The following is a 12,496-nucleotide window of genomic DNA, read 5'->3' as shown; positions in this document are numbered from 1 at the left end:
ATCCATAAATAAGAACTAACCATAGGAAAAAGGTGGATTCAAAACTAAAAGAAAGTGTTTTAATATATTGATCGCAATCGTTTTTATTTGAGTGCTTAAGTTTTTCTAAACTTGTAAAATCAGATAAAACCCCCACTTTTAGTTGTTTTTCTTAGTTTAGCTTTTAGTAATGATATTATTAATTAAATACAGTTCCCTATGATCGACACCCGATTTACCCAAGTTATACTATAATCTAACTAGGTACACTGCCTATATGTGCATAGTTTGTATAAGTTTGTTAGGTTATAAATTTAAATTTTGATAAGTATATTTTGTGCACATCAAGTTTTTGGCGTCGTTGTCGGGGAACAGTTCAAAAAAAATAATTCTAATTTCTAGTATTATCGATCCTTTGTGTAAGATCTATCTTGCACAAAGTTACTGCTTTAGGAATTTAGTTATTAGGTTAAGTTTTAAGTTTTTCTATTTTTAGAATTTTTGTTTAATTTATTTTTGTTTTAGCTTTGTACTCGCCGAGTGCAGTCGAAGCTACTCGATGAGTCCATCGCTAAAAGCATAGTTTCATTTTTCGTTTATTTTTGTTCTTTTTACGCGTGTTTTCTGTTTTGATTGCAGTACGTTTATAACCAGAGGAGGAGGTACACCTTTGATTCCACCACTTGAAGACCTGGAAACAACTTTGAGGAAAAACAAAGGCAAAACCGTAGGAGAAACCGCAACATCGAAGAATTCGCCGTTGAAGAATCTCAAATCTGTTTTTAATAAGAAAAAGGGAAAGAAAGAGGGAGAATCCAACATCTCTTCAGTGGTGGACGAAGACCCAAAAAAGGAGGATACCGAGTACAAAAATGAAAAGAAAGAAAGCGAATTTGAAGAAGGAAGCAATTTAGAAGGCGAACTAGCTAACCCCATGGCTAACATCGATGAAGTTCCCATGGTTGAATGGAAGAAAAGGATGCGAGATGATACCGGCCCAGGACTCGTGCAACCCGCGATTCCCGCAACTGCCACCTTTGAACTTAGGGGCCACATACTTGCTCAACTTAAGGAAATTCCATTCTACAGGAAAGATCATGAAGACGCATACAAGCATCTTGACGAGGTCAATGACGTAGCCGACTACTTCAATGTCCCTAATGTGGCTCGCAACATTGTTTTGCTTTGTATGCTACCAGTCACATTCAGGGGAGCTACGAAGGATTGGTTGAAATCACTCCCTCCAGGATCCATCACTACTTGGGCTAAAATGAAAGAGGAATTTATAGACCAGTTTTGCCCTCCCTCGAAGATAGCCAAGTTAAAGAAAGCCATAGCTAATTTTGAACAACAAGAGGGTGAGCCACTTTATGAGGCGTGGGAGAGATATAAGGGATTATTAAGGAACTGCCCGCATCATGATCTGAACAGTCAACAAGAAGTCTCCATTTTCTAAGATGGAGTAAATGTGACTACTAGGCAGCTCCTTGATTCATAAGGACCACTCACAAAGAAGGCACCCCTGGTGATAAAGGCCCTAATTGAACAATTCTCTAAGTACTCTAGAAAATATCATAACCCTGTGAATGAACCAAATCGAGGGGTGGTGAACCCAGTTACTGATAGCATGGCAACAGTGATGGCTAATTTGGAGAGTTTGGATCGAAGAATGAATAAGATAGACCAATCCATCCACGCTATCTGGGTGGGATGTGAGAATTATAACGGGCCTCACCTTACTAGAGATTGTGATTTGGACGAGAACGGGAACCGGAAAGCACAAGTGTTCTATTCAAGTGGAAATAAATATGATGATGATTGGCGAAAACCCAAGAAAGAATGGATCCCTTACGATGAACATAAAAAGGCAAAGGAGGAAAAGTTTAAGCAAAAGGCAATGGGTTTTTATAAAAATGAGGAACCGGTGCAAGAAAAGAAATCAGACTTGGAAGATATGTTTACAAGATTTGTAGTCACATCCGAGAAAAGGCACAATGATACCGAAGCTGAAATAAAGGAGAAACGAAATATGCTTAGAGAGCACCAATCTATGATGATAGATCAACAAACTATGCTTCGGAATCAGCAAGTATCCATTCATAACTTTGAAAAACAGCTAGGCCAGCTTGCACAACAAATCAACCAACGAACACCGGGTGAACTTCCTAGCAACACCGAACAGAATCCAAGAATGGCACATGTGAAAGCAATAACAACAAATTCTGAAAAACTTTTCACTCCTCTGACCCCTATCCAGAAGGATCCCAAAAAGGTGCAAATAGAAGAGGCAATTAACTGGGAATCCGGTAAACCTGACTCGACTCGTCGAGTCGCGAACAAGGACTCGACGAGTCCAAGACCTGATGAAAAAAACAGATTTCTTTTAAAACCTTACGGCCCCCTTTGCCATTTCCGAGTCGCACCATACCTGGTGGGCAGATTCAAGAATATAGGAAGTTTATAGAGCATATAAAGGCACTCCAAGTGAATATTCTGTTTATCGAAACGATAGTTCAAACGCCAAAATATGAAAGTTTGCTTAAGAGCCTTTTTACAACTAGAAGAAATATGGAAGAAGTGGTTGAGATAGTGTTGAATGAGCTACCATAAAAGAGGGGCAATCCAGGAAGCATCACCGTACCGTTCCAATTTGGGAACTTAATGACTACACGAGCGTTGACTGATTCAGGGGCAAGTATAAATATTATGCCATACTCTTTGTTCCAAAAGCTAAACCTTCCGGTCCCAAAACCTATTCAAATGAAAATCCATCTAGCCGATAAAACAATAATACATCCAATGGGAGTGTGCGAAGATCTTCTCATCAAGGTAGATAAACTAGTGTTCCCTATTGACTTCATAATTTTAGACATGGAAGAGGACCTTAAAGTCCCAATCTATCTCAGGCGATCGTTTTTTAATACCGCTTGTGTCGTAGTAGATATGCGTGAATCTACACTAACACTAAAGGTGGGAGTGATTCAGTGACTTTTGAAGCAGAGAAAATGGATAAGCACATAGAGTCAAGAGAAGATAAAGTTTCCTCAATGGATTTGGATGATGAATTATTAGAAAAAGAGCTTGCATTCTTGCAAGAAAGTAATCCAAATCATTTCATATTACATTTGGAAGAGAATTATGATGCTGAAAGAGACCTGGAGGAGATAGAGAGGCTGATCGAGGAAGCTGATTATCAAGAAACAATCAAAATTGTTGGAAGCTCACCGACTCGTCGAGTAGCACCAATTGACTCGATGAGTCCAGAAGAGAAGTCACGATTTGATGAAGGTTTTGGCCTGAAAACCATGAATACCCCTTCTGGACCCGACGTCCACATTTTGCTTGATCAAATGGAGAATCTAATAGAGGAAAGCAAAGTTGTTCAAGATTTGAGCAACTTTGAAAATGCACACTTGGCTTATCTTCACATAATTGTGCAATATGATGAAGCAATCCAAGATAACAAGAAGGAAAACTTAGAAGATAAAGAGAATACTAAATCTTGGAATAATGATGAGCATAACTCTTCCATTGACTCACACATGCCTAATCAAGAAGCAATGTCAACCACAATCACAAGAACCAAGCCTCGAGCCCTAGTCTCTACTACATTTGAAGTTTTTACTTTTAAACCACCATATTCTTCATTATGTGATGAAAGTAAGGAAGAATTAGTGACCTCAAGTGATGATGAGATAATGACTAACAAGGCAATCAAGGTAGATAAAGGAGTGAAAAAGAAGAAACGTGGTAGAGGTATAAAGCGTAAAGCTGAAGAAAGTGCCACGAGGAGAAGGAAATAAGAATTGAAAAGGGCATATAAGAGAAAAATCCATATTTACAAAACCAAGTATAAAGTGCAAAAACTAAAGAAGGAGATCCTATTGGAGGAAGCCGCAGAAACGTAGAGTGGAAAGGAGTCTAGCTAATGACTCCTCAAAAAGAAGCGTTCAACGGGAGGCAACCCGTCAATAGAGTTTGATTTACTTTTCTTTTTCATTTTTATTTTTCGTTTTTATTTTGTGTGGTTTTCTTTACGGCTGTTCACTATTTGGATAAAACCGAATTGTCCAATTGGACAATTTGGATTGGATTATTTGGTTCGGATATTCGGATTTTTGGATTGGTTTTCAACAAAACCAAATTATTATTTTGGATTTCGGATTGGTTTTGGATTATAAACTAAGAACCGAATAGTCCAAAAAAACCGAATAACAATTTGTTATGTTTTTATTTTCAATATATCTATAATTATTTATTAATTTTATAATTTTTTTTAAATAAGTTCAAAAGGTTTTACCTAATAAAAGACATTAATATGTACTTTCTGTCAAAAAAACTTATTAATTAAATAATAAACTATAATATTCCTTCTTAATGGTTGTTTACAAATTTTAAATCACAAGTAAATAATTTGTTTTTGCTTCTTCTGTAGATTTAGATCATATTATAATTCTATGTCCTTTTAAAATGTTATGGTTTTTTGAAAACCGAATTATAAAAACCGATCCAACCGAATTGTAATTTAGTTTGGACTATTTGTATCCATATTTTGAAAACCGAAATCCATTTGGATTTACTTAATTGGATCGGATTGAACCGATCCATCCAAACGAACACCCCAAGTTTTCTTATTATTTCTATCTAAATCTTCATTTTCATCTACAAATGATTGCTTGAGGACAAGCAAGGCCCAAGTGTGGGGTGTGGTGTTTTTATTAAAAAGAGAAAAGTTTTTAAAGGAAATATATATATATATATATATATATATATATATATATATATATATATATATATATATATATATATATATATATATATATATTCAAACAGATTAAAAGACTCGACGAGTTGATACACTGACTCGACGAGTTAATGCGTAAATGTTGAACTAAAATTCACGACTCGACTCGCTGAGTCGCTACACTGACTCGACGAGTCGCGTATTTTTACCGAAAAAAAAAATAATAATTTTACAATTCTATAAAATTAGGGTTTTTACCCTAATTGGAAAACACTTTCATTTTACACAGCCGACACACGCCCACTCGACGTGCCAAACTCTCTCCAAGCAACCATCTTGATTCTGTTGATTTATTCTACTTTCTTCTAACAAGGTAACATCTTTTACTTGCGATCTTATTAAAGTTCTAATCTTTGGCAGAATAATGGTCCTAGTCTATTGAAAACCCGATTTTGACTTGACTAAGATTCTAGGGTCGGATTTTTGTTTAAATAGAGTGTTATAGATGAAATTTATTGTAAATTGATACTTAGAATACCTTCCTAGACAAACCCCTGGACTGAATTTATAGATTGCATTACCAATTATAATTTGAATCACAGCAGCACTCGAGCAGTTCATCAGACTCACTGAGTCTGTTCATGACTCGACGAGTCCAGTTGTAGTTGCCCAGATTTTTGGTTTTGACATTTTTCTGTGTTTTATGGTCTTGTTGTTTTTCATATTGTGCAGAACATGTTTTCCAAAAGAGGCCAAAGCTCAAGGGGTAACCAAAGGGCCCATCCTTGGTTAAGTTTTCCACGAATTGACTCAGACTCGAAGATGATGAAGAGGAAGAAGATGAAGATTAAGATCTATCCTTTTTATTTGTTGGGTTGTGTTAAAATAATTATTATTTGTTTGGTTGTTTTTGGTTGGTTTGTTCGAACTTTTAAGTAGGATTATAATTTTTTGTTTTTCCTTTTTATTACTTTTGTTTGATTTTGGTTCTTTTCAGAATTTGAATACGGGTATGCATGCAAAGGGTCTAGATAGTGAAAGAATAGTGGGAAGAATCGAGTCTAGGCAAGAGGGGAAATAGAGTTTTGAGTTGGAGTATCGAGTCCGGTTATGAAAATGGTTAAAGAGTGTCTAAATATTGAATAAAAATGAGTATAAGTGTCATTTTGATGTTACTTCAGTACACCAAAAATGGACTTCGAGTAGAAGGCAAAATTTTCCATACAACGATGTACTCACCGAGTGCACATCTCGGACTCAACGAGTCACAGTGCAAATTCACGACTTCTGCTAGTTTCGCGCTACAACTCGGCGAGTCACCTTACTAACTCGACGATTTAATTTCCATTTCACCTCTAAAGCTGGTGATTTGATGATATTTTATACGACAATTGGCTGCATTATTAAAGATTAATTCCTGAAGATTTTCGAGAGTCTTTCCTGCATTTTTAGAGCTTAACCACACAAGACGAATGACACCCAAGGCATGGATGAGCTGTTCCCATGTCTAAAGTTAGCTAAAGATGGATCTCAAAAGAAGAAAATCAACCTCACAACTTCTATCCCAGGGGAGTATGTTCCAATTCTCTCTTTACTTTTATGTTCTTTATCATGCATAACATGCAATGCGGACAATGCATGAATTAAGTGTGGGGTAGGGGTTGGTTACATTAGTTACATTAGAATCCTAGGCTTAATTTTAAAATTTTATATTGTTGCATCAAAATTGCTAGGACTTAATTTAGAAAACTTTGGTTAAGAAATTTAGGATTCCATGCTAGTATTGTGTTTGATGATTCTATAAGGACCCAAATGTTTAGTTGAGCCAATATACGTTATAATGCATTTGTGGCCCCCTTTATTCTAGTGAAATCATGGAAAAAAACACAACCTTGCTTTGTTTGAGGGATGCAATATGTTTAGCATTGTGTACTTGAAATGTATCCAGGAAGATTAATACTTTAATAAAGGTTGAAGTTGAGCACCTTTGCTTAAGGATGTAGGATTTGAGTGAAAAAAAAGTGAGTTACATGTGAAAAAAAAGAGAGAGAATTACAAGTAAAAGTTGTAATAATTTTGGAGCAATTAAAGTGAAGATCAAAAGATCAAAATTCCGAAAGTTCAAAAGTTGAAGATACCGAAAATCAATAATGTGGTGAATTCAAGGAGATTAAAGATCAAATTATCAAAGAAGTGAAGAATTCCAATAGATCCATAGTGGTATCAAAAAGTTGTAATTGTCTAGATTATGTATGCTTGGGTTGCTCAACCGAAAATACCTTGAGGTTAGGAGGTTTTCTGTGGATGGATTCGAACGGATGCATAAAATGAGCATTGTTCAAAAGATGTGGGCGAGTGTTTATGAGGATTGTTAGTATTTAGAATTGAGGGGGGTCCTTAGGAAAAATTTTAGACACAAATGCATGTGTTGCGGTCTTGGCATAATGGTTGGGTTCAATTGGGATTGTCTTATATGATATTAATGTGCTAAAATTCAGTTTTGCTTGGGGGCAAGCAAAAGTCAAGTGTGGGGTATTTTGATATGTGCATATTTAGCTATATCTTTAGTATAGATTTTTGTTATTTATTGGCTAATTTATTGCAATTTATGGATAAAAGGTACTTAATTGTGTTTAAATTGTATTTTCAGTCCAAAAGATATGCTCGGAAGCAAAAGGAAGCAGGAGATGCGATCGGAAGCTCAGGAATTGAAGAAAGAAGGAAAATAGGCAAATCTTGACGGACTCGGCGAGTCTGGATGTCTACTCAACGAGTACCCACGAATGTTCGCAAAGCAAAACATAAAGTCCTTGCCGTACACGGATTCTACAAGGGGACTCGGCGAGTCGATTGGCTACTCGACAAGTAGCCTCTGTTTTCTTAAAACTATAAATAGAGGCCAAATTCCGAAACAAAACCCTCTCTGGATTTTTGGAGGATTACCTTGCGACTAGGAAGGCTGCTGGAGCTCTAGAAATTGTGAGAGTCAACCCTAACTTCAATTCTAAGAATATTACAGGCAACATAAATTTACTTTTTACCTTACCTATTGTTTTAATCATGTTTGAACTACTAGACATTGTTTTTGAGTTGCTTTTTGCTACAATTATGAGCTAAACTTTATATCTTCTATTTAGGGTAGGAAAATTTACAACTATGGATTGATATGTGGTTGGATTAATTGTTTATTGGTGAATTTCGTTTTATTAAGCTTGTTAAAAAAAACCTTATGCATTAACCATAACTATTTTTTGTTAATTATCAAGTACATAAGCTACATGAACATCTCTTAATTGCTTATCTCATGTGATTTATGTGAAAGCATTGTTATGTGCCTAGTATTAGCGAACATGAAACTAGGATTAACTAGAAAGTGGGTAAATTAATGTGTGAGCTTGTGTGATAAACCATCAACAAAAGGTTAATCGAACGACCAATTCAATTAACCACTACAAGTCTTATTTAACCCGAATAATTAACTAGGAAATTTATTAGTTTAATCAACTGGCCACTGTTTGAATTGATATGTTGTCTAATGATAGGTAATAGCAAATGTGAACCTAATCACTCTAATCGGTAGCCAATAACAATTAATCCATTGCATTTGCCATAAAATCAACCATAGGAGTAAATAAACCAAACCTAAACAGAAGTCTTCTTATTATTGAATTTAGTTTATTTTTACTTGCTTTAGCCGTTAGTTATTTAATCTGCTTGTTAGTTAGTCTATCTAAGTTTCTAGTCTTGCAAAACTGGAGAAATCCTTTTAATTTTATTACTTGCTTTAGTTAATTCTAGTTATTAGTTTAATTACCGTTCCCTGAGTTCGATACCCTGCTTATTCAACTATACCACCAATTGACATGTCCACTGCCTTTTGTGTGTCTAATTCATATTTAAAAAGTAGGATAAAACTAGTTTGTTTCACAAACATCAGTCCTCTTCCGGGTTTGGGAGTTCCTATTTGGTTTCAGGTGTCTATGGAGGAAGTTAGTTGTGTGGTATGAGATCCTTCGGTGGTGCTTTTCGGGTTGTTGGGTTCAATCTATGTGGCGTTGAGAAGCGATTTCGAGGGCATAATTTAATTCAAGTGGGGGAGAATCGTAACATCCAGATTTTTGGATACATTAAATGTGTGTCTAACCTTGAGAATTATAGAGTGACTTGACGAGTAGTGAGTCCGACTCGCCGAGTAGCGTCGAGTTTCCAGCGTGGATTTAATGAGTGGACTCGACGAGTCAGAGAGCTGACTCGCCGAGTAGGTGTTGGGCAGAGAAACCCTAATTTCCGGGGGTTGGGGCCTATTTAAAGGCACTTATAGCCTCATTTGCGGCAACACTTCCCTGAGAACAAACCCTAGACGACCTTTGAGTTTTGAGAGAGAGAGTGCTTGGCTAATTGTGAGTGTTTGGTGCATCTTGTGAAGAAGAGAGAAGAATTCCAAGCCAAGGATCAAGAAGGTGCTGCTAGATCTAAGATTGTTCCTCTTCAGAGCTTCTGCAAAAGGTATAAAGCTTGCACCTTTCTCATTATTTTGTATAGATCTCATGATTTTATGAATCTAGGGTTTTTCCACACAAATATGAGGACCTTGAGTATTTTACGTTCATTGAGAGGGTTGAACTACAGATCTGGACCATGTGAGGTCCGTAGAGTCCAAAATTCCTTGCTTTATCCAACCAAAATGGTAATCTAGAGTGAAAAACCCTTTTTGAGATGTGTTTTGGCATTTTAAGCTAAAAATTCCATGCATGAACGTAAAGCCTATGACTTTACATGATTGATGAGTCCTAGGAGTTCAGATCTAGAATTTAGGAAGGTTCTCTGCCTTGAAAACGACTGAATGAGATATGAGTCTAAATGGACTCGTCGAGTCAAGGACTCGACTCGACGAGTCAGTGAGGGTTTGTCCCGATGGGTTTGATTGTGCGATAACTCGGCGAGTTGGGGGTCAACTCGACAAGGTGAGCTGGACTTTCTTGAGACTTCTGACGAAACGAGGGGACTCGACGAGTCGCAAGAGTACACTCGATGATTCAGGTTAAACATGGACTATTGACTCGAGTTTGACTTCTGTTGACTTTAGGTTTGGTCAACATGAGTAATGGAGACCAGGGAGGGGTAGAATGGTCTTTTACCCAATTCGAGAGTTGGAGAGAGAAGAGTAACATTGGTTATTTAATAATCGAGAATCGAGTATTAATTAGAGATGATTGTCCTATGTGTTAGGCAGTGGCTAGTTCGAGATTCGAGTTCGAGGATAATTGCTTGCTGCTTGTAAGGTGAGTCTTCTCACTATACTTACCAAGAGTGGTATCTTTACGTGATTGAGCTATTTTATGTGTTTATCTATGTATTGTGATATCCTGCATTATTTCTTGGTGATTTATGTTGTGTGTTACTCAGTGTTTACAGAGTTAGGACCGGAGGGTCCACCAGAGTTGTGGGACTGGAGGGTCCCACTGAGACACATTGACCGGAGGGCCATACAAAGTTATAGCCTCGTGTGGTTAAAGAGTTGTATGTGGTATTTTGGGGAACTCACTAAGCTTCGTGCTTACCGTGTTATATGTTATTTGTTTCAGGTTTCTCAGGATCGCGGGAAGGCACCAGCTTGATTGTACACACCAGTGAAAGAGTTATGTTTTGTCACACCCCCAAACCAGAATGGCGGAAACATTCGGGGGTGGGTGACTTCACGTAGTACCATAACAATTGAATATTGTAAAGAAAGTAACACAACCATCATATATATAATAAAAACGTACATTGTTGCGTTATACATGTTACCAAAACTGGTAGTTACCTGTATTACTGATTCCCTGAGAAATACAAGTGGTTTCAAAAAAGTGTCAACAATAAAGTTGGTGAGTTCATAAGTGTTTTGTATTGAAAAGTATGTCTTTTTGGTAGAAAATCGATGAATGTGGTTTTTAAAAAATCCAATATTTTCCATATATAGTTTGAAAAGTTCCCAAAGTTGGAGGGCGTTAGTATCTTTCATAAGTGAATGATAAAGATAAGTTTGTACACAAAATAATGTAAATACTGAATGCATGTATAAATCTCGTAAATCAAGCTTGTTTTTATACTTTCGTGAGAGTCTTATAACCATACTATTGACACAGACTGCCTGTAACAACATTCTTCAGGTGTTGTAGTGTTATGACATTTGTCACCCCAGACCTGCCGGTCTAACTGTAGCTAACAGTTTAGGTGCGGGGTTGTCAATCCCGTATAGATCTATACACAAGTATCACGCTCTCCCTCCAAGAGATTATGGTATATAATACAGGACTTGAAATGCATACATAAGAGTACGTTGAAGTTTGAGTATCTCACATCACTTAGTATAAATAGATTTACGATAAGAAAGACTTTACTTCATTTTTGTTGAAAGTATTTCGTTTTTCAAGATGTATACGTAAGAATGTATGAATAACTTGCTAACTATACCCATTATAGTTTTTCAGAAAGTATGTTCCATTTGGTGAAAATAACTTGATGATATGCTAACCCTTATACGTAAAGTAAGATGTTGGTATCGATAATTAATAAGATAGATGATACATTTATGTTTATAAAATGATACGTTTACTTGTATTTTACTTGTATTCCCCCCCCCCCCCCCCCCTAAAACATGAAAAGACTTGAAAAGTAGGGGTATGAACTCACATGTTTGGTTCGAAGACAGTGGGACTAGAGTCGAGCAGAACTTCAACCGAGGAAAGTTGCGTCTTCAAGCTCTTCGGGGATCTCGGTAGCATAGAACCTTCGTCGGGGGCTCGGGTGCGGGAATCGAGGGTGTCGGGATAGCTTCTGATGCTTGCAAGTGTGTGAGAGTGAGTGGAAGTTTGAAAATGTGTGTCACAATTCCGTAGCTTATGCCTTCTATTTATAGTGTTGGAAAGGCGAGTACGCTGGGCGTACCACTGGAGTACGCTGGGCGTACGCGTTACGCTTGGCGTACTTCGGTTACGCTGGGCGTAACTTTGCGTCATGGCTTACGAATCGAGTCTAGCTAGGCATAGAGCTGCAGCCGATGGGACTCGACCCTGCACCTGAGTACGCTGGTCGTACTCCTACATTACGTTGGGCGTAATCCTGGCTTCCGTCTTCTAAATTCCGTAACTTTCGCGTACGGACTCCGTTTTTTGCGTTCTTTATATCCACGTGTAGGTAAGATTATGCTCTACAACTTTCATTTAGACTCCGTCAGCTAGTTTTGATTTTATTTTTAATGATATGTTTTTAATAGGCCGGGACTGCTAAAGTCCGTTAAAAATTCATAGTTTCTTTATTCGACGTCGGTTTTCGTTTGTATTTTTATCATTTTACTCCTATTGTGGAGACCTTCCACTTTCGTTTAGGTTGCGATAGCTAAATATCGTTCGATCTTCAATTCGAGTTTTTAGCTCTCTACTAACGTTATGAAACTTTGAAAATTCGTAACTTCTTCATACGATGTCCAATTTGGGCGATCTTTTTATGCACGTTCACCATTTAACGAGATCTACGACTTTTGTTTAGGTACTTAAGGCTAAAATGCATTTTATTGAAATTTCTTATTTTACATCTAATAATGACGTACCGGGTGTGTCGTGAACATTCGAGTAGTCGATACCTTTTTCACTATAACTCGGTTTTGAATGTTCTTTATGTTTTTGGAAACCTTGGCACGTTATCTATCATTAGGTGTATCCCAATTTTAGATTTTGAACATTTTATTTTTGAGGCTAATTCCGCTGATTCTAAATAGTTTCGTTGTATTAG

At 37.0% G+C, this 12,496-nt stretch overlaps 1 non-coding gene across 1 annotated transcript; it reads right to left on the bottom strand.

The window, feature by feature from the left end:
• Positions 1-1,297: 1,297 nt before the first annotated feature.
• Positions 1,298-1,404, bottom strand: LOC111898087 (small nucleolar RNA R71). Its single transcript, XR_002852491.1, has one exon. It is a non-coding gene; the product is annotated as a small nucleolar RNA R71 (small nucleolar RNA).
• Positions 1,405-12,496: the final 11,092 nt, after the last annotated feature.

Source organism: Lactuca sativa, chromosome 3, assembly GCF_002870075.4.
Source record: "Lactuca sativa cultivar Salinas chromosome 3, Lsat_Salinas_v11, whole genome shotgun sequence".
NCBI lineage: Eukaryota > Viridiplantae > Streptophyta > Magnoliopsida > Asterales > Asteraceae > Lactuca > Lactuca sativa.
This window is presented reverse-complemented; position numbering and strand designations above follow the sequence as displayed.